The sequence below is a fragment of the Rissa tridactyla genome, chromosome 2, assembly GCF_028500815.1.
Source record: "Rissa tridactyla isolate bRisTri1 chromosome 2, bRisTri1.patW.cur.20221130, whole genome shotgun sequence".
Taxonomy (NCBI): domain Eukaryota; kingdom Metazoa; phylum Chordata; class Aves; order Charadriiformes; family Laridae; genus Rissa; species Rissa tridactyla.
The window spans coordinates 79,235,873-79,258,719 of record NC_071467.1 but is presented as its reverse complement, the minus strand read 5'-3'; the positions used below and the strand labels follow the sequence as shown (position 1 = coordinate 79,258,719).

Genomic DNA, 22,847 nt, shown 5'->3' with positions numbered 1-22,847 from the left:
GAAACTGCATTCCAGGGCAGTGTGGTTCTGTTCAGGTTCTTTTTTAAGATTTGCTTGGGGTTAGATTTTATTTTGCAAATGTGAACATCACTGTTTGTCTTCTGAAAAATGTGTTTATGTTGTCTTCCAAGTATTTCTCCTTTGAAAACTAATGATACAAAGTCTCTGATTGTGGTAGCCAACAGCGAGGCAGCAGGCAAAAAGAATGGGACTTCATTGTGGAAAAATTTAGTAGCTAAGATGGAAAATAAGAAAAGTTGGGGTTTTTAAGGTAATTGCCATTGTTTTAAGGTAATCGGGTAATCTAGAAACTGGTTTCACTTTCTCTCTGTTCCTTTACAAAACAAGAGTGTTTGCAAAATCACATACAGATCCCAATATGCTCCATCTTTTTGGAATTCTGATGTAAAATCACTGAATGGTTGAGGTTGCAAGGCACTTCTGGAGGTGTCAGCTCCAACCTCCCAGCTCACAGAGGGGTCAAATGGAGCAGGTTGCTCAAGGTTGTGTCCAGTGAGGGTGAAAGATGGGATTCCACAACCTCTCTGACCAACCTGTTCTCGTGTCCTAAGTGCAAGAAGTTTTTCCTCATGTATAAGTGGATTTTCTAATATTTTAATTTGTGCTCATTGCCTCTTGTCTTCTCACTTGCTACCACTGAGAAGAGCCTGGCTCCATCTTCCTTACTCCCTCCCATTAGGTGTTTACACACATTGATAAGATCCCCCTAAGCCTGCCCTTCTTGAAACCCTTCTTGAAGCTCTCTCAACGTTTCCTCATGTGACAGAATCTCCAGTGCAGTTGTCATCGTTGTGGCCTTTCACTGGATTCAACCCGGTATGTTTATGTCTCTTGTGTCCTAGAGAGCCCAGAACTGGACACAGTGCTCCAGGTGTGGCCTCACCAGCGCTGAGCAGAGGGGAAGTGCTTTTCCTAATGCAACACAGGGTGCTGTTGACCGACCGCCTTTTACTTCACGGGCACACTGCTGGCTTATGTTCCACTCGTTATCCAACAGGACCCCCAGGTCCTTCTCTGCAAAGCGGCTTTCTAGCTGGTTAGGCCCCAGCTTGTGCTGGTGCATGGAGTTGTTCCTCCCCAAGTTTTGGAAACGCTCCTTGTTAAACTTCGTGAGGTTTCTGTCAGCCCATTTCTTCAGTCTGTGCAGATCTCTCTGAATGGCAGCACAAGCCTCTGGGCTCTCAAACACTTCTCACAATTTTGCATCATCTATAAACTTGCTGAGGCTGCGCTCGATCCTATCATCTACATGATTAAATTATGATGGTCAAAATGCACATCTCCACACTGATACTAATCCATGTGGATTTTTCATCCAGGCGCCTTTCCCTTGAATTGATGGAGAGAGGGCAGATGTGTTAGAGGATAGTTGTGCTGCACATAAACAACTGAAGAGCGCTTAGTTTCCTGTAGTCTGGCAAGGGGGTCCAGAAGAGTGATTTGGATTTAAAGCATCCAATTGGATCCAGTTTGTATCTAAACGACTTGCAAACTTAGGTGAGAGTAGTTATGGATATATATATGTAACTGTAGGATTTTCATTGAGACTTCATTTTGAGCACCAAATTTATTAGTTCTGGATCTGGCCCACTGATCTAGCATGTTTCTGATTGCTGCTATATGCCCCTTCTACCTTGCACACCTAACCTCTCTTACATTTACTGGTATCTGTATTTGATTCTGAAGTATGTAGATCATTCTGTTTAATTGTTTTTATATGCATTGCTTTAGAGAAATTTTAGGAGATGCGTCTTGAAATTAATCCTGCTACGCTCAAAATGTATCCTACATATGTCTATACGTAATAGTTCACAATTTCAGAGTTCATACTTGATGGACAATAAAAGCCTATTAAATAACCATCTTCTTGAATATATGTTATTTTTGTCAAGAATATTCATTTATTGGTTATTCATTTAAGTAGGCTCTATTTAAATGTTTGTGTAGTTTGATTCAGGCTACAAAGGCCTTGACCGTAATTATACTGACAGCTGTGGATCCAGTAATCCATTTGTATAAAAATCAAAGTATTACCGACAGCCTTAAAGCTGGAAATTGTTAAAATGGTAGACTAAAATTTAAACCTGGAAGTCAGAGAAAGAGAGAAAAAGAAGTTTTATGACTGGAATATTTATAAGGTTAAATTAATTTTGAATATGATTCACTCTGTGATGTGTGGAGTGATGGTAGCTTCAGAAATAAATAAAAATACCATCACCTCTCTTAGCTACTGATTGAGCCATGTTCTAGTCTCATGGAGTTACTCAGGTATTTTTCCTGCTGTAAATATGTGTAGAATTTCTACGTAGATTTGTCTAATTTCTAGGGAAAATAGTTTTATGTTAGGTTTAATAGCCCACAGCTTCCACAGCCAAAGCATATGTCCATCAAGTAGACTAGCTGCTGGTACATATGGCAGGTAGACTAGCTGCTGGTACATATGGTGTGAATGGGACCAATGAGGTGTGCTGACCCTTGCTAGTTTATTTGCCTGAGAAGTTGAGAGGAGCCACCGTGAAAAAGCCACTGTCAAAGAAGTTTGACATGTCTTGCTTCCTTCTGTCCTATTTCTAGTCATGTGGTGTCTTTGGTTGCCCTGCTGCTGCATGTCAGGCACAGATAGCCTGTGCTGGAGCTGCGTTTGCCATCCTGAATCTGCCTTTGTCTTCTGTGTGGACCTTGGACCTATGCTGTAGGTAGTTTGTCTCTACTTCTGCCTCTGGCCCTGTCTCTTGGGTGGACTTTGGACCATGCTGCAGCCTGCCTCCCGCTCCATTTCCTGCTGCTAATGGCTGGGCTCCCTGGAAGGACCCTGGACCTGTCTCGTCACCCTGCCCGGCCCAGGGCTGTTGATGGAGCCTTTTGACAGCACCCTGCCCTGCTCACTCAGCTCAGCTGCTGGTCGGTGAGGGCACGGCCTGGGCTGTGGTCACCCTCGGCTCATGGCTTCTCTTGGCTGATGGAGGAGCCCACCCTCGCAGTTCTCCTGCCCAGCTCCCTTCTGCGAGCTGTGACGAAATACTGCCACAGAGAAGCTATGAAACCTTTTCTGCTGGGCTGCTGGTGGAGAACAGGGGCCTCTCCATTTCCCTGACAGTGAGTAGTTAGATCCCCAAACTCCCCAGAAGCACATCATTATGAGAGCATCAAAATAACTCTTGTGGATCTTGTCCATAGTTCTGCCTTTGTTTGATTCAAACTTACTTCTCCATGTAGTAGGCATATATATAAACCCAAATTAGTCACATACTTCATGTATCTCTACAAAATGCTGTCAGCAAGGCCATGCAATAAAGCCGTATCATCGCTGATTCCCTCTGATATGTAGGGACTCTTTTCCCACATAAGACAGAGGTGGTTAGATGACAAGTAACAGCGTATGCTGCAAAAAGATCTTTCTTTTGAAAGATGTTTGCATAATGTATGATTTTGCTTTTGTTCTGATACAGTAAGTTAAGATGCAGGCCCCATGTAATGTACACTGCAGGGGAGCAATATGGAATCTGACAGTGGAAACTGGGGGGTTCCTGCCAGGGGCAGGTAAGATGCAAAATAGGATCGGGGCCATCAGGGATACAGAGGGAAAGAAGGGTGAATTCAGGGCAGGTATAAAACACATCGTGGTAGAGCATGGCTTTCTACGGACTCATTTTGAAGTGGCCAATGCTTTCATAAAATAATGGTGCCGATGTTGAAAATTCATCTGTGTAAACAGATAAGCTTGAGCCTTGTGGAAAAAAGGGAAAACTGCAGAATAAGCGTGCGGTTAGCAGCCCCCGTGAAGCTGAATTTGCCACATGCAGTAACCATGTCAAATACCCTGTAACAACTAATAGACTGACAAAGAATGATTTTTATTTCTGTTTTTTTTTTTTTTTTTTTTTTTCCCTACAGAAGTCTTAGGTTATTCTTTGCTCTAATATAAACTTACAAAGGGCTTGACGAAAAAGGGGAAGGAGGCTATCTGCTGTCAGATAGCCTTACACTTGAGATAACGCCCCATTTGTTCTTGGCAGGTTGTTCTTCTGCAGCTGTGAGAAAGGTTGCCCTGTCTGTCACATGCATACCTTGTGTCAGAGCTCTAAAGAGTGAATTGCAATGAAGGAGGGCTTGTTGTGAGTTTCAGTTGCTTTTCAGGTGTTGCCAGGTATGCCTTGTTGCCCTCTGCTGAAGAGGAAATTGAACCAATCCTTTCCTTTCAAATTCTTCACCAAAAATGGAGTTTAACCCTGAGAAGGTGGTATCATGGGCTGCTGCCTCTGCTGTCCCAGTGATTCCACATTAAATTTTCACAGTTTAGAAGTAAAAATAGGAGTTAAATTTCCCTTCTCTTTTTCCCATCTGAAATGCAACTTCAGACTGGATTTTAAATGCAGCCTGGTTTCTTACACGTAATGTTCCTGGTTAGCAGGGCACCAGCACACGGTAATGCTGAGCACACTGTACAAGCCAGAACAAGCCACCTGTTTTTTTCCAAGCTTTGTTGACTCTTAAGTTTATGGAAGTTAAATTTATGTGGCTAATGTAAGTACTGACATGCTCAAAACATATCTGCTTCATATATTTGGAACCCAGTTACTTAATAAAGCACCATTTTTAATGTCTTGTTTTATGGGCAACCTCATTTGCATGGTAATCCTACCTTCTTCAGCTCCTACTGATTTGAGTAAAATCTGAAGTCCTTAGGAAGAAATGAAAGGATCCACGAATAATTTGAGATAAACATATTTATTCACTGGATAAATAGTGTTTGGGATTCCAGTGGGCTCAGTCTTGTCACAATTTCCTTTAATGCTTTTTCTAATAGGGTGAAAAAAAGGCAGAAGATGGGAGGAGGAGACAATAGTTCTAAAAAACAAACTAAAAAAGTTTTAAAAAAACTCTGAACAAGTTATGCAAAAGGTTTTCAGAAAGACAGCACTTCTGGTAGAGGCGCAGTTAGCAGCAAAATTGCAGTTCTGTCAGAACACCCTGTGGTTTGGGGTTGGGGTGGACAGGCATGAAGTAAGCGATGAAGCCACCATGTTTACAAACACCATCTGCCGTAGGAGGATTTTCCTCACGTAGATTTACTGGGAAATCCTTCTTGATCCTTCTCCCCTGGTGCTGATGGTGGGTTCGCCCGTGTGTTTGCACATCTCTGGATTCCCGCTGGCGCCAGGCTCAGCTTGCCCTGGTGCGAGGCAGGCGAGGGTGCTGGCGGTCAGGCTCACGTCGTCTCTTGTCGCAGTGTCCCCAGCTCCGTGCTCTGCAGCTGCCTGGCACTGACCTGGCACACAGAGGGGTCCGTCTGTGATGGAGCGGTACCTGCATCCTTCTGCAGGCTACTTTTTTTTAAACCGTACATTGATTCTTCAAAGTGCCTCTGCTGTTGTAAAGCTGACTTTGTAGTGCACGTGGAGGAGACACTTTTGCCTTGTAATATGGAAACATGAAAGGAGTTCTGGGCTTACAGTGCTGCAGAAAAACATGTTTTCAAATTTGATCTGTCAGTAGTGAAAACAATGACTTAAAAAATAGGATGGAAAACTTTTATCCCCTATTAGTCCACATCACCTAAAATTCACACGCAATTTGCCTAATAGTGTTTATTTCTAGATACAATTCTTTATAAATAGCTACAAGATATTGACATAATGATAATTGAAGTGTTAACTTTTGTAAATAAGTATGTTAGGGAGTCACTTGAATATGTTTATAATTGCCAAATTTTGTTTCAGGCTCTTATAAATAAATAAATAAATATATATATATTAGATTTAACGACTCATACAAAGAGATATGATTCTGAAGTACTCAAATGGTTCAGTGCTATGTCTGTGTACCCATACGTATGTATGCATATATGTAGAGAGAGAGGTGTAGATGAAGATCTGCTTTCTCTGAGACTAGAGGCATTTATTTTCCTTGAAGCCTGGAATGTGGAATTTAAACTAGCCTGTATTTGTCATCTTGGAAGATGAAAGTACGCTGCAACGTGCAGGTGGAACGTGCACATACTGTGGTGCTTATGGAAACTAATAGCTGTGTTTCTAATACAGCTTTGTGTCTATTCTTTCTTTGCTGTCCTATGCTTTTTTCCTCTTTCAATTACAGAAAATATTTCCCTGCTGAATGAAAAATTAATGAATATACTGGACCAAATAATGTTTTAACTTACTGTTTCATACAGGTAGTGGTAAACATAGTAAACCTTGATTTCCTTAATGTCTTTCAATTTGACTATCCATATTATTGACAGTACATTTTGGAGCAGTTTATTAAAGACTTATTTATGAGCAACATAAATTGTATTGCTGACATACATTCTATTTTATAGATGACCATGAACATATTTTCAGAATTCTTCCTTTCTTTCAGAAACCTGTTCAAGTTCATTTCCTCTTTTTTCATTGAAAACAAAAAAAATCAACACCACCCCCCACCCCAAAAATTTGTCCAAGGAGAAGGAAGACAATTTTTAATCTTAGTTTGCTGAAAAAATTCAGTCCAAGTCATAGTAAGAGGAGGCTAGAATTAACCTAAGGAACAAAGACTGCAGTCTTATGTGATATCAGAAGACTGCTTTAATACATTCCAGGTACTGATCTCACCTCATCTTCAAACTGTCTGAATTTTTGGAAAAGTATATTCCAGGATCAACCCCAAGACTCATTTCTGAGTAATCCCTCTCACTCAGCTTCACTCTAACACCACCGGTATGGCCATGTTTATGCCCACTGTTCAAATCTTATATTGTTTCCTACTTTGTTTTTTTTAAGCTATTAACTTGGCACTGTCATATGATAACGGGTTAAATGCCTGATGGAGTTCCAGATATATTAGATACACATTTCCTTTTATTTACACTTTGAGAGAAATTTACCATTTTATGTGCTGCCTGAAACCTTAATAAAATCATGTGCATTTATTTATTTTCCTGTTGACCATTACAATTCTAATTATTAGGGAAGTTTTAACTTGGGAAGTCAGCCTAGACGAGTTATGTTTGGTTTAATTTATTTCCCCCTTTCGTAAATAGGTACAATACTTTGTAATGTCTGTTTAGAAAGCGCCATCCCCAGCTTGACAGATTAATACAATCTGTGATTATCAAAGTTATTTCAGTTCTGGACCAGAGACTATATGGTTCATCATGGGATGTAGAGTGTACTGTATTCTTTGGATTCTCCTTATCGTGATCCCTCTGTAGAACATTCTTCTTATTGAAAACAGGCCAGATATAATTCTTGGCTCTATATAGGTCACTTTTATACTAGTCACATCCTAACTTCAAAGTTGTCCTGTATTGCAGTCATTTCGTGTTGAACTATATTTTGTTACACTTCTACAATGTTGAATTTGCTTGACCATTAGAGATTCTTAAAATGTTCTTTATCAGCGGGTGTTTTCATGTTTTCTTTGTAGACTTTTTCCTTACTCTTTATATTCTTTAAAATAGAAAAACATTAAGATCTGGACACAATTTTTAAGAATAGAAGACTGGTAATACTTCCCAACCAGTGCTAGTTGACCCTGCTTTGAGCAGGGGTTCAAACTACATGATTGGGAGTAAAAGTCTGTCTCTGCTTTCAACGCTGACTGTCCTTAAGCTAACTGGCAAATAGCGCTCTTCCTCAAAATGGCCACAGACACATTGCTTTCTTGTTTTCAACTGTGAGCCTTAGCATTTCTATACTGTGAAAAATTAATTTTGTCAAGTCCAGAACAGATTTTATGTGGTTCATATTCAGAGAGAAAAAAAAAAATCAGTCTCCACTCTTTTCATGTTAGCTCTGTTTTGCTAGTGAAAACAGATTTAGCTTTTTGATTGGACTATTTCCGAGATGCACTGAACAAGTAATATAATAGTCTCAATTTTACAAGCAGCTTTTAAACCTAGATTAAGATATTTAAACAGAAAGAATTTGCAGAGTTAGCAAAATGATGGGAAAACTCAGTTGAGAACCCTTCAAAATTTCATTTAGTATAATCAGAGAAAAGAAAGCTAAAATAAATGCAAAGCTGGTAACTTATTTTATGTATATGTAATATTTGTGATCATAGAACATGTGATTAGGATGGGCATCGGAGGGAACAATATTACTTAGTGGCATGAACCATAGTGAAAACTGAAGGATTCTGTATCTACCAGCCATAGGGGAGAAGGAATTTTAATGAATGGTTTTGAACAAGTGATGCTGAGGCGTCCTAGAGAGGGATTTGCATAGGTGGCCAAGAACTTAATTTTCATATGGTTCAGGAACCTTTTCACCAAAACAAAGGGCTAAAAAAAAATTGTATCTGCCAACGTAAAGCTCAGCTAGTTACTTGAGATCTGTGTTTCATTTCCCTTGTCGCTTTTTCAGCAGAGTCAGCAGAGAAAATTAGTGCTTTTATTTAACCTAATACAGTTCAACATTTTTCTGCATAATTATACAGACTTTCCAGAAAGTACTAGATGGCCCCTTGAGTAGAATGAAGTTCACTGCCTTATCTTAACACTTTAAAGTGTTACAACTTTTCTAATTTGAAATGCTTTGAGGACTGCAGTAGGTGGAATTTGATTTTAGCAAGTAAGCCATCTGAGCGGTTGAATTATTGAGAGGTCTGAGATATGACCTCAGTGCTACCGTAAGTGGTACAGTAACTGGTCACTTAAATTTTTACAACTGATAAAAGCATATAGCTATGCCTCCTGTGTTTTTTTTGAACGCAACGTGAGAACTTGTAATATTTGTGAAGTCACTTCTCTAGTATATTAGGGACAGATTTGCGTCAGAAAATTTTGCACCAATTAAGTAACAAGTAGCTTTCACTACTGGTCCAATTTACTCTCCACTTTGGTCTCCCCAGTTTGTGGGGAGAAAGATGGTCTTTTGTCAACCTAAAGGAATAATAATATAGAAATTCAGGGGCATACTTTTGTTTTTCATAAATATCAGTGGGATTGCCCAAAACAGGAGTGAGAGAGACAAAGTACAACAAGGCTTAGGAAACAAATCTTCCGTTCAGCTGTAGCAAAATCAGCTGCATGGTAATAGGTGCAGACAAGGAATTTGGTACTTGTTTTGATACGCAGACAGTGAGCAATAGAGAGGTTATGGAAAAGCCAAGCAGAAGAAAGAAGTCATGAGTAGAACTTCTAAAATCGACTGAGCACTTGTCTTTTGATTTAATCTGATTTTCAGTCTAACTCTTACTATTAGTGTAGCCCTTCGTGGTTCACCTGGCTGGCAGACCATAAAGTACAAATCAATGCACACAGGACCAGGAAATCCCATTGCCAAAGTTCTCTTGCAAAGTTTTAACGCAGTATTGAAATGTGTAGATTATGTACCTAAACCAAGAGGAAAAGATTCAATATTTAACTACCTCGTGAAACTTCATGTTCTGGATGTAGGGTATATTTAAGTAGAAAGGTGGTTTCATCCTTTTGTTAACAAAACAAAATTTGAAAGGATTGTTTTTGTTGTCAAGTAACTTTCACAACATTTAATATTGTAATATTCTGCTAGGAATAAAGATAATTCAAAATATTACTGTGCTTGGTATTACTGGTATGGTATCTGGAAGATACGTTTCTTTAAGCTTCTACAAAAATACTCTTTAGGAATATTCTCTTTAATGCCACATACTATTTTTAGAAATAGAATTATAATTTGTTTCTTACATCTGTCTTTACCAAATGTCTGACTTACGAGCCTGGTTTTACATGCATAGTGTCTCCTGTGTTGTATTTCTTTAGTCACTGGTAGGCAATGATAATGGAACAAATATTATTTTCTTAGGGAACTGATCCTTGTTTTCTTCTCTGAGTCTTAGTGGTGGAAAAAGCCAGAATAAAAACACTGTGTTCTTAGAGCAAAGCTCCAAATCTGTCTGAAGGTTACATTTATTTTTTGTCACCTTGCATTAATATAATTTTAGTCATTTTCAGTAATGAATCTGTGATTAAAGGTTATCCATATAGCTAAATAGCTGTTATTACCATGTGCCATTTTAGTTACTTGGATAATTTGTCAACTCTGTATACAAACAGACAGTTTACAAATAAGAATTTTCACTCCCATAGTTAAAATCATAAATCAGTAGCAATAGTTCAGGGGTTGATCCTGCTGCTTATCACCCACCTAATAGACCAAATTACCTTTACATTAATCCAACATTTTAGGTTAGAAAGTAGTTCTCTGCTGCCTTTACGTTCATCCGTTGAAATACGTCATGGTTTAACCCCAGCTGGCAACTAGAACCACGCGACCGCTCGCTCACTCCCCCCAGTTTGGATGGGGGCGAAAATCGGAAGAGTAAAACTGAGAAAACTTGTGGGTTGAGATAAAGACAATTTAATAGTAGAGCAAAAGCCATGCACACAAGCAAAGCAAAACAAGGAATTCATTCACTGCTTCCCATGGGCAGGCAGGTGTGCAGCCACGTACAGGAAAGCAGGGCTCCATCACTCATAACAGTTACTTGGGAAGACAAACGCCATCACTCCAAACATCCCTCATTTCCTTCTTCTTCCCCCAGCTTTATCTACTGGGCATGATGCCATATGGCATGGAATATCCCTTTGGTCAGTTGGGGTCAGCTGTCCCGGCTGTGTCCCCTCCCACCTTCTTGTGCACCCCCAGCCTACTCGCTGGTGGGGTGGTATGAGGAGCAGAAAAGGCCTTGAGAGCTTAGCAACAACTAAAACCACCAGTGCGCTATCAAAAGTATTTCTCATCCCAAATCCAAAACGTAGCACTATACCAGCTGCTAACGAAAAAATTGGCTCTGTCCCAATTGAAACTACAACAAAATGTAAATTTGAGACTCATCATTTCTTGCATACGTGGTTCTTGATACTGCCTGCTTCTGGAACGACTGAGTTTCTCCATTGCTCACTGTTTCAGGTGGTATGAGGTATTAATTTATGCAGTTGTGCATATGGTGCTTCATGTAACAATCCCCAAGTTGCCAGCATCACAGATTAAGTAAGATTAGCTCAAGTACAGAACTGGAGGCACCATCGTGGGATGTAGTACAGTTCCTCAAAGCTGAAACTAACGTCAGCTCTTTCTAATAAACTTATCAAACAGACTTGTGAAAGCAAGTATGGTTTTGCCACCTCAACTCAAATTGGATGGGGATGGCTGCTCCCATGACATTTTAGTACCTTTTTTAAATTTCCAGCAAAAATTTCAATGACCAGTTTGAACCTGTTTGTTCTTGTCCCACCTGTATGCTTCCTCTGATTATTTATTTTTCTCCTGTCATTTAGCCTTGCTACGTTATAAAAGCCAGTTGTGCTCCCTTCTCAGACTTCAGTTGTCTCATCTGAACTCACCAAACTCTTCTAACTTTATCTTTTATCAGTTTTTATTTTCTCTCTTAAAAAATGAGAAATAACTAAACAAATTCTGAACAGCAGAATACTGAAGGGAGTCTCCTGCACGCTGTGGTACAACGTTATGTCCAGGACAGTACTTTGGAGCTTTGAAGTGGGGACTGGACCAAATGTTGCCCAGAGATCATTCCAACATAAATTATTCTATGATTATTCCTCTTTCATCTCAACAAAAAATAATTTGTTCAACACATGTATTAAACTTGTCTTCTTTAATGTACACCTCAAATTGTTTACTTAATCTTCCCTTAAAGAGGATCAACAAAATCTTTCCTGCTCCCTGCAGAATCGTCTGTTTCATGACAGTGTTTCATGTCCGTGTATCTGGTGGAGGATACAGAAATAAAAGATAACGTGTAAGGTAGAGGTTACTACCTTGCAGGCGGTTCAATGTCAAAATTCAGACCGTATATTACCATTAAGAATATTCTTTGTTGGTTACAGGGGACTCCCCACCACTGTGTTGGCGCAGCAGGAGTTTGCTCCTGGCCTAAGCAGCTAATAATGGGCATAATCTATGGGAAAGAGAATAGCAAAGTGATCAGCTAAGCAAGAGAAGAAACATCCTGCCTCTGCGCTTTGTTCTGTGGGAGGGGAGAGGGAATGGAAAGGAGAGGAGAGAGTTGTTTACATGGAAAGAGGTGAAGGGGAAGAGCCCTGAAGGGGTCGGTTTCTTGGAAAGAGCTGAGTGAAGCTAATGTGAAGAGGTTGCAGGGGAGAGGAACTGGGAAGGGCTGCGATGTGTGATTTCACACAGTGACAGACTACCTGTGTGTGTGTGTTGGGAGTTTTCTGGGTGGAATGCACTTTCTTCAAGGTAGAGGCCGTCTGGCTCCTGCCTGCATCATTTCCCTAAGGAAAAGCTGAACTCGCAATGAATCATCCCTCAAAACCTAGAGAAAATCACTTTCTTAGTAGTTATCAAGGACAACACAGAACAAATATAGTAGCTGAAATAGTCATATAAAAGCGTGGTCATACTTAAAATAATTCACCTAAAACAGTGGTCAGCATGAAGCTCTTAACCTGCATGTTAACAATTAAGTCTTGTGCAAAAGGGGTATCCATGTGCAGTTTGTCTGTAATGAGAAGATGAGGAGCTTCATGTTACTAGTGGGATTTTACGTTCTAGCAGTTAGCTACCCCAGGAGGAAATATTGCCGTTTCCTCCTGTACAGAAGTGGATTTCCTTAAAGGGATTGTATATATATTGCACCGTATTTCTTTCGAAATGAACTTTCTGGTACCAAAGTCCAGATCCAAAAAGGTACTGAAAAAGTGTGTTGCAGTGCTCATTTTCAGGTGACTGTCCCCGTGCATCCGTGGTTTGGGTTGAGTTCCTATAATGCTCATGCAGTGCACAGGGAACTATGTGCCTCAGATAAGGATCAGACTCAGTTCACTGAATGTTTCTTATTTAACATCAAAATGTTGGGCAGGATCTTTAAGGTACACGAAATCCAGTCTCACATCTGGATCTTCAGTACCTTTTTCTGCTCCACTGGGAAACTCTCTTCCCTCTCGTGGGTATTATGGTCTTGCTCGCTTTCTCTGAAGCCGTCTTGCAAAACTTGGTGCAAAGAGAGGGCAGCTGTGCTGGTGTCTTTTACAACGGAATTCCTGAACTAAAATACTGTGGTTTTTTCTACACAGGCCTGAGGATTGATAGGAAACAGAGAATAGTCTGGTGGTTACATTCAACTTAGATATTGGTTTGATTTTGCACAGGTGAATGTGCACAAGTGCGTTTAATAGCTAACTATTGCGGTAAGAGAGATATGGGAAAGAAGAAACTAGACCTCATTTTATCTTGCAGGGTATTGTTTTGTTTGGGCTTTTTTTTTTGAGCGTGGCAACCATTACCATATTTTGTGTGTGATGCTGTCTGTTAGGCATGCTTGAAGAATGTAGTTTTACAGGTACTGATAGGCTGCGTGGTGATTTAGGCACCAAACTGCTCGTTTGCCTCAAGGCAGAGATGATTCTACCTCTCCACTGTTTCATTTCTCTAATTCGCAATTTCTGATTTATTTCTTGAGCACTTTAGTCCTTCCTCAATATTATTTTAGATACTTGTTTGGTTTGGATCAGATCCAGATAACACCACTGGGGCTGAAGAAATACAATTGTACACTACCATCTAAACTGATATGCTGTGGAGACGCGGTAAAATTTTAAATGTGCTCTTGTTGAGGTAGTTCAGTTTTGGAAGTGAGCTCCTTTCTCAAATAGGAATAGGTTTGAAGCAAACAGGAAGAACTAACATTATTACCTTAGCAGGAATCCAGCCCTGAGCCAATTCCTTCTCTTTGAAAACCATCATCCTTTCTGTTAATTAATTAATAAAGGGAAATTGCACGATGAAGTAATTTGATTTGATTTTAGCTTCTCTAAATAAGAACATAAGAATGATTTTATTGATTCAGAGTTAGGGTCTATCTATCCCAGTATCCTGTCTGGAATACATGGCGGCAGAAATGGACGCCAAGGGAAGGGTGAGAATAGGGCAGTCACATAAGTGTCTCCCTAATGCTGTCATTGCTTCCAAGTGTAACGTTAAATAAAATATAACAAGTATTTGCATGTGTTGCCCTGCAAATTCTTTTTTCTTGGAATAGTAGAGCTTCACAGGCTTCCGCCGTGAAAGGATTCTCTGTCTTCGCTGTAACTATCTGCAGCATTGAAACCAAAGGAAGCTGGCTGGTGTTGCAAGCTAAGTAGCAAGTGTTTTGTTTCTAGGTGGCTACGTTCAATCAAAACTTCATTAAGTGTTTTCTGGGGGGGGTCGGTATGTGTGAAAAGAATTCAGCAACTTACAAGTAAAAAAAATAAAATTACTAGAATTGATACTCTTGTTGACCATTTCAGGAGCGATGGTCAAAAACTACAGGGAAATAGAGCGTATTACGCTCTCTCTGGTAACTAGCAGCCTTTGCAAGCGCCCCAGCAGCGCGCTGCGTGGAATGCAAGAGTGCTGCTGCTGGCCTTCTGTGCACGCTTGGTGCTTACATAGTGCTCTTAGCTGTGTAGCACATTGAACTTTAAGTCACATTTAAATAAGAAGAAACAGAACAGTCATTATTAAGCACAATCAGTACAGGAAAAGTGAATATAAATAGGACTGGAGCAGTTAAAAAGTTGCTTTTAAAGGAAAATTATGTCTGCAAATTTCTGCGAGTGCTAAATGCGGAGGAAAGCATTGATCTTGGGGCCTTTTTGAACATTTGGCTGTGAATATTTCCACGCATCATTGGAAAGAAGTACAAAATGTTCATAGCACAGCCACAAAGTTCTGGTATTGATTTTGTAAAACCTAGGGAATAACAATAATTTGTCTGTGAAAAAAAATAGAAAATTTTCTTTCTCTGTAGGAGCTTGTAGCAAGGCCTTTCTAATAAAGATGGGAATTAACTACCTGAATGGTTTTCTGGCATCTACAGCTAAGAAGTTGTTTTCAATAATTTTAAAAGCCAGTTTGAAATTGACAGGGTACAAAAGAGCAGCCATCAGTAAAATATGTGGTGGATTTGTGGGGCGTGTTGTTTCCAGGATCATTGTAGGGGATTGGATTAGGTTTGTTGGAACATCAAAAGGACTTGTTGATATGGCAGCCAAGTGGATAATACAGCTGACTAATAGAGCACAATTAAATATTTGACAGAGGTTACCGTGTCACATCTATAGAGGTGACGACTGAAGTCAGAGATTTTAACGTAATTTTAACTTGGGCAACAAAAAAAATTTGCACTTGGGGGTTGATCTTTTCTATGGTAATTTCCTGATGGGTTGGTAATTTTTCACAGATTTATTTAATGTAAAACTTATTCTTAGGTCTTTTATTATTTTCCAGATAGTTGATACCGAAGTTTATTTACTGTTTTGCAGATAACCTGAAGTGTACTGCTGATTTAAAATCTGCTTCTCCTTTGCTTTAGATGGAATATTAGTTTCTCAACCTCCTTGCTTTTTGCGAAATGCTTCTGAATCTTTTTTCTTCCACCTTCCACAAGCAGAACAGCAATTGAAAAATCAGTGAGACAGTGTCTGCCTGTAATTATACACAGCAATGTTTGTGTGGCTCCATTGCAGAAATAATTGGAAAGATCATGTGCTGATACAGCTCCTTGTAAAAATGATTTCATAGCTGCTGTATAATAGTGTTGGATATAATTTCATGAATTGTTTTAGAAAACAACAAAAAGAGGTACTTTTGTGTAGCAGATAGCTATAGCGCTTTCTCCAAAAATGAGTGACAACTGTAAACTGAATGACTGCACACAAAGAAGAGGCACACAGACACTTCTTGGATAATGAAAGGAATAAAAAAGTGTGGGTTTGCCCTGGCAGCCTGTGTGCAGGCTCTGTGAGAAATTGAAGAGGTGTGACTGAAAGAAGTGACTGAAAGAAGACCTGCACCCCTTCCCAGCAAGAACTGAGTTTCTTTGCTATGGTGTCCTTCTGAAGAGCTGTAAGGGACAAGACTTGAATAACCAAACCATATGGCCTGATGTGCATGTGCACTGATAAATACTGGTGCACAGGGTAAGAAAAATGAATTTCTGCAGGCTGCGTAATAAATACCTGGATGGAGGTATGCTGGAAGAAGTGTGCAGTGGGTGGTTAGAAGCTATCAAGAGGCATTCATCTAAAGGGAGTCAGGTCTGACATTAGCCCATGTAATGTCTAAAACTAACCCCAAGCGATGCTGCAAGTACCGCTGTGACCAGGTGGCACTCAAAATGTGTGTGTTGGGGTGGGAGTTTGATCTAAGTTGCTTTTGCCCCACCGTTGTCCCTGCTACCAAGTCCACGAGGACACTCACAACTTCTAGGAGGTTAGGTGAGTCCAAGGTGCCCTTGCTGCTCCCCGGCACCTGCTTTGAAAGCAAATCCTTGGGTGTTTCCACAGGCCCTATGGCAGTGATGTCTGAGGATGTCTCGGGCAGTTTTTCTTCTGCTAGAGTGCTCAAAAGTCTTCCCCACGTCTGGGTTACCTCCCGTGAGGCTTCTGGTTACTTTTACAGAAACATGGCTAGTGAGCACAGTCCAGGAAAGCAGTGTTTTGGTGTCACTTTGAGTGTTCACTCCAAAAACTGCCACCAAAACTGCTTTTGGTGCTCATAAATTGTGGGGAGACGTGTTTGATGGTCATACATAACTCAGCTCGTTCTGCTGGTGCTGGCTATTCTGGGACAGTTTGGTCGTCTCCACAGAGCCCTCTTGTCATGCTGGGTTCCTATCCCTATCAAGTTTGTCTTGAAGAGGACACCCACTTCCTGTTTAGCTTTACTTGAGGTACAGGAAAAAATAATGAAGGCACGATTTGCTGCGTGTTTATAGACATACTGTAGCTCAGACTGGGATTTTTCTATCCATGCCTGAAAAGGGATAAAAAAAAGGGATGTAAATATAGATTGCCGGTAATAGTTGGACATCCTTTGCTGACCACAGAAACTTGGCATTTTCACAATGCTTTGTGCTTCTGATATTTGCATGCTGTGCAGAGACAGGTAGAGCTCCCTGAGTGCTCTACTCATGTGCTGTTCCCCAAAACGAGCTCCCTGCAGCACGCACGCCATGCTTATTTGCCTTTCGTCCTCCTAGTGTGCAAGGTCACACGTAAAAGGTTTGTTGCTATTTCGGTGCTTTTATTATATGCCTGCAGAAGTGAGAACACATGAGTTCAGCGGGAATCAAGATGACCACTCTGTGGATATTTACTTCACTCATTCTTGCCTAGGGAGGAAAACCAATTTTCACTGGAATATTTCCTTGCACAGGTGGTTATTGAAGGTAGTTTTAGGCACAGTGTCATGCATCCTTGCAGAAGGTAATCATAGAATCATAGAATCATTCAGGTTGGAAAAGACCCTTGGGATCATTGAGTCCAACCCTCAACCCCACTCTACAAAGTTCTCCCCTACACCACATCCCCCAACACCACATCTAAACGACTCTTAAACACATCCAGGGATGGTAACTCCACCACCTCCCTGGGCAGCCTATTCCAGTGTGTGACCACTCTTTCGGTGAAGAATTTTTTCCTAACGTCCAGTCTAAACCTACCCTGTTGCAGCTTGACGCCATTCCCTCTTATTCTGTTACTAATTACCTGTGAAAAGAGACCAGCACCAACCTCTCTACAGTGTCCTTTCAAGTAGTTGTAGAGAGTGATGAGGGCTCCCCTCAGCCTCCTCTTCCTCAAACTAAACAGTCCCAGCTCCTTCAATCACTCCTCATAAGATTTATTCTCCAGGCCCTTCACCAGCTTCATTGCCCTCCTCTGCACTCGCTCCAGCACCTCGATATCTCTCTCTTATTGAGGTGCCCAAAACTGGACACAATACTCCAGCTGTGGCCTCACCATTAGCTTCAAGATGAACATCCAGAAATAAGCATATGACAATATCTGTTATTTTTTTTTGTTTGGTTGGGGGTTTTGTTTGTTTGTTTGCTTGTTTTTTAGCATTATCTTCTCAATTCTTGAATTATTCTGCTTCCCTGGGATTTTTCTTCAATAAATCCTATTTTCCAAAGACAATATAAGTATAGAAGAATCAAAGTTTTGGATAGTTGAATGGTGACACAGGATTCTTTATATCACTCGAATAGAATTAAGTGGAACAGTTGTCTTATTTGTACTAGAGTATTTGAAGTAGATACAGGATGCAATGACTACCAATAATGAGAGAAGAACATGGCAAATAAATCATTATTATTCTTCTGGGTTTCGACTACGGGAATAACAATTATACCTGCCTGAGTTCTCAGCTCAACATTTTATGCTACTATCTTCTAACGCTATACTAATGTAATTCTGGTTAAAATCTCCCTCCTCAAACTCTTAAGTTTCATACAGGTTTCCATAGTTCAGAACTTCTCAATAAAGTATTTTATTCCTCAGCTTCCTCAGTCAAAGTTGGTAGAGTTTGCAAACATATAATGAGGTATAGGAGTTTGCAAAAAAGTGGTTTATAATGAATTTAAAACCTTTTCTTTAGAAAAACTCTAAAGCAGAAAGCTTTATTTTGCTGAACATGCTGAAAAATTAATTAGGGGGAATACTTCTGTTAATTTCTTTTTTTGTCTTTTGATGTATTTGATGTGAGTGCACAGTCAGTTGGACTGATCTCTTGTGAAGCTGGAAAACACCTAAAAGAAACGCACAAAAAAAAAAAAAGTACTTTTGTTCACTCAAGCAGATTTGGCATACTTGTGTGACAGCATAAAGGCTCCCTGCACAGACACGTCTGGTTGCTTCAGTCAGGAATCCTTGTCAGGCCAAGAACAGGAAAAGCTCATTTTTAAAAAAAATGTTTAAGATGAAAAAAAAAAAGAAAAAGCAGGGTATCTAAATTTAAAATATGTCAAATTCTAATAAGATTTTCCTAGGGAAATCCTTTACGTGTTTGCCTGCAAGACTGAGGCATCGGTTTATTGATACCCTTGTAAGAGCAAACGTATTTTTAATATAGAATCACAGAAACAGAATCATTTAGGTTGGAAAAGACCCTTAAGATCATCGAGTCCAACCATTAACCTAAACTGCCAAGTCCACCACTAAACCATGTCCCCAAGTGCCACACCTACATGTGCTTTCAATAGCTCTAGGGACGGTAACTCAACCACTTCCCTGGGCAGCCTGTTCCATCTGTTGAATAAGGAGGTGGCATCAAGTTAAGAATTTTGATGGTCATTCTGTTACCTTGACTATAAAAGTTACAGTATTTATTAAAAGACCCTTACAGTAGTTGTGAGGAGAAGCCTGGTACAACTGGAAAAGCCAAACTATGGTATAAAATTATTGCAATCCTTTTTTTAGACCTTCCCATCTAAGATTTCGTAAGGCAAAATGTTAAAATGTTTCTGTGGAAGTCAGACTAGTGATATTAGGAATCACTACTAATCAGCCACTAGTGATTCATTTAATACTATCTGTGCAATGCCAATAATGAACTTCTACATTTCATACAGTTTTACTGCTTAAAAAGGCTAACCTGGAATTCCTGGAAATGGTAATTCACTCTTTATGCACAAACTTGATTTTCTTTTCTCCCGGATTTGGATGAGGTGGCACAGTCTTCGCTGTGTTCTTGCCAGCAGCATTCAGTAATTCATTCTGCCAGCAAGAATGCCACCCGAGATACTGAATTTTTTAAAACTTTTTCTGTCTTTTGAGGTGGTATCTATCACATAGAAATCTGGATACTGGAAGAGGGACTGTATAGTGGAAAGTAATATATTGCTTATTATGGATGACCCTAATGCCAGAAAGGAATGTTGCTCTCAAGTCCCAGCGTGTCAGCTGAAGCTGCAGTTGTTTTAGTGATTTTCAAAATCAGGCAAAAGGATTTTCAAATTGGAAGAAGTAATATTTCAAAAAGAGACACTGTCCCTAGTCAGCACCCAATAGGGCTCCATACGAAAAGGTAATTTCAATTAAAGTAATTTCTTCCAGTTTAGCTTTTTGCCATTATTATTTACCAGAGGATTCTTGCTATGTTTATCTTAAATATTATTAACTTCAGTAGGCTTGAATGCAAGCATTTTACTTGAGTGTCTCATCAAAGGGCTAGTTTCCTAATCCATGAAATCTCACTACAGTGAGTCAATATAAACCACAGATGGTAGCTATTTGGAAATTGATGATCACGTATAGATTTGAATTTGTCAGGTTAACACTTTTGATGCCAGCTAGAAAGTAAAAGTTGTCCTTTTAGAGCTACTTATTTAAATTAGGCAATTATCCTTTCTTTAATACTATTAAATCTGATAAATAATTAACCCAAGTTCTTTTCCTGTAAAAAGAAACCTCCAAAAAGAAGCATTTAATTTCATTTTCATTATTCTTATTCAGAACATAGATAGTAGGAGCTATACTCACATATTGCCAGGTGCCCACTAAAGCCACTCTGTCACTGCCCTACTCAGATGGAGAGGGGAGAGAAAATACAATGAAAGGCTCACGGGTCGAGATAAGGACAGGGAGATCACTCACCAATTACTGTCATGGGCAAAACAGACTTGACTCGGAAAAATTAATTTAATTTATTACCAATCAAATCACAGGAGGATAATGAGAAAATAAAAATTAAATCTTAAAACACCTTCCCCTCACCCCTCCCTTCTTCCCGGGCTCAACTTCACTCCCCATTTCTCTACCTCCTCTCCCCGAGCGGCGCAGGGGGACGGGGAATGGGGGTTGTGGTCAGTTCATCACACCTTGTCTCTGCTGCTCCTTCCTCCCTCCTCAGGGGGAGAACTCCTCACACTCCTCCCCTGCTCCTGCGTGGGGTCCCTCTCACAGGAGACAGTTCTCCATGAACTTCTCCACCGTGAGTCCTTCCCACGATCTGCAACTCTTCACTAACTCTTCCAACATGGGTCCTTCCACGGGATGCAGTCCTTTAGGAACAGACTGCTCCAGTGTGGGTCCCCCACGGGGTCCCAAGTCCTGCCAGCAAACCTGCTCCAGTGTGGGCTCCTCTCTCCACAGGTCCTGCTGGGAGCCTCCTCCAGCGTGGGCTTCCCACGGGGTCACAGCCCCCTTCGGGCATCCACCTGCTCCAGCATGGGTCCTCTACAGGCTGCAGACGGATATCTGCTCCGCTGTGGACCTCCATGGGCTGCAGGGGGACAGCCTGCCTCACCATGGTCTTTACCACGGGCTGCAGGGGAATCTCTGCTCAGGCACCTGGAGCACCTTCTCCCCCTCCTCCTTCTTCACTGACCTTGGTGTCTGCAGAGTTGTTTCTCTCCCATATTGTCACTCCTCTCTTTGGCTGCTGTTGCTCAGTTGTTTTCCCCCCCCCTTCTCAAATACATTATCTCAGATGCTCTACCACTGTCGTTGATGGGCTCAGCCTTGGCCAGTGGCAGGTCAGTCTTGGAGCCTGCTGGCATTGGCTGTATTAAACATGGGTGAAGCTTCTGTCAGTTTCTCACAGAAGCCACACTCGTAGCCCCCTGCTACCAAAACCTTGACACGCAAACCCAATACATTCCACCCCTCACCTCTGTGAATCACATATTTAAGAATTATCATAAAAATCCACATTCATCACACAATCTTCACAAACTTAATTCACATCCACAAAAAAGATTTTGACAAAATCAAAATAACATCATCACAACACCGAATGGAAGTGGACAATTTACGCACAATCTCCCCTTTGTCCCTTTGCTGCAGTGACAACAGGAATTCCCCACGATCATTCCACTTGTCACTTTCTTGCTATGTTCAGTCCATATTTTGCCCATTACCTCTCCCAGTTACTATCATTGTCTCGAAATCCTTATGCCCTACATTGGGTGCCAAGAAGGACTGTGGTGGGTTGACCTTGACTGGATGCCAGGTGCCCACCAAGCCGCTCTATCACTCCCCTTCTCAGCAAGACAGGGCGGGGGGAAATAAGATGGGGAAAAAAGCCTCCTGGGTCAGCATAAAGGCAGTTTAATAAAGCAAAAGCAAAGACTACACACAGAAGCCAGGGAAAATGAAAGATTTATTGTCTGCCTCCCAGCCTCCCATTAGCAGGTGATGTCCAGCCCCTTCCCAGGAAGCAGGGCTTCAGTACATGTAGTGGTTGCTCTGGAAGACAAATGTCGTAATAAAAAATGCCCCCCCCCCCCCCGCCCTGCTCCTTTCTCTTAGCTTTTATTGCTGAGCAGACGTTATATGGTATGGAATATCCCTATGGTCATTTTGGGTCAGCTGTCCTGGCTATGTCCCCTCCCAAGATCCTGCCCATACACCACAGTGGTGGTGGGGAGATGTTGGAGAGACAGCCTTGACGCTGTGGGAGCACAGCTCAGCAGCAGCCAACACACTGGTGTGTTATCAACACCTTTCCAGGTACCAATACAAATCCCAGCACTGTGAGGGCTGCCTTGGGGAATATTAACTCCACCTCAGCCAGACCCAATACAAACTTCAATCCTTTCTGTATTCTTGGCATGTGAGAAAGACCTATATTGAAGCATAAACAGATGATGCCTTGGAGGAAAGTGTACTCATTGCCTAATTGAATATATCATTCATTTTATCGTTCGTTTGAATTTATCGTTCATTTTATAGAAAAAAGACTACCTAGCCCATCCTCTAGTGTGCCTGCTTATTATCTTAAAATTAAGACCTTCCACTGCTTAAGTGCATGTACATGGAAGCACAAACACATCTAAATTTACTCTCTTGTGTAGGCCAATTGAATTAACTTAGCTGCACATTTGAATAATATAAAAATGCACATAATGATCAGTAGAACCAGGAATCATACTCCGAATTTCTTTTAGAAATCACATGTAACTATTCACCTGAGAAAACAATTTATAACTTTCTCAATAAAAATGGAAAATCAGACTAATAAGAGGATCCAGAAAAGTTGCAAAATGTTAACATTTTGGTGTTGAAATGGTGTAATTCATATATCAAGACTAAGAGGACAGTTTCTATATGT

The 22,847-nt window shown here is 40.6% G+C and overlaps 1 protein-coding gene across 3 annotated transcripts in view; it reads left to right on the top strand.

Moving 5' to 3' along the window:
* Positions 1–22,847, top strand: part of CTNND2 (catenin delta 2) — a 679,731-nt gene that overhangs the window by 332,189 nt on the left and 324,695 nt on the right. The window lies entirely within an intron of this gene.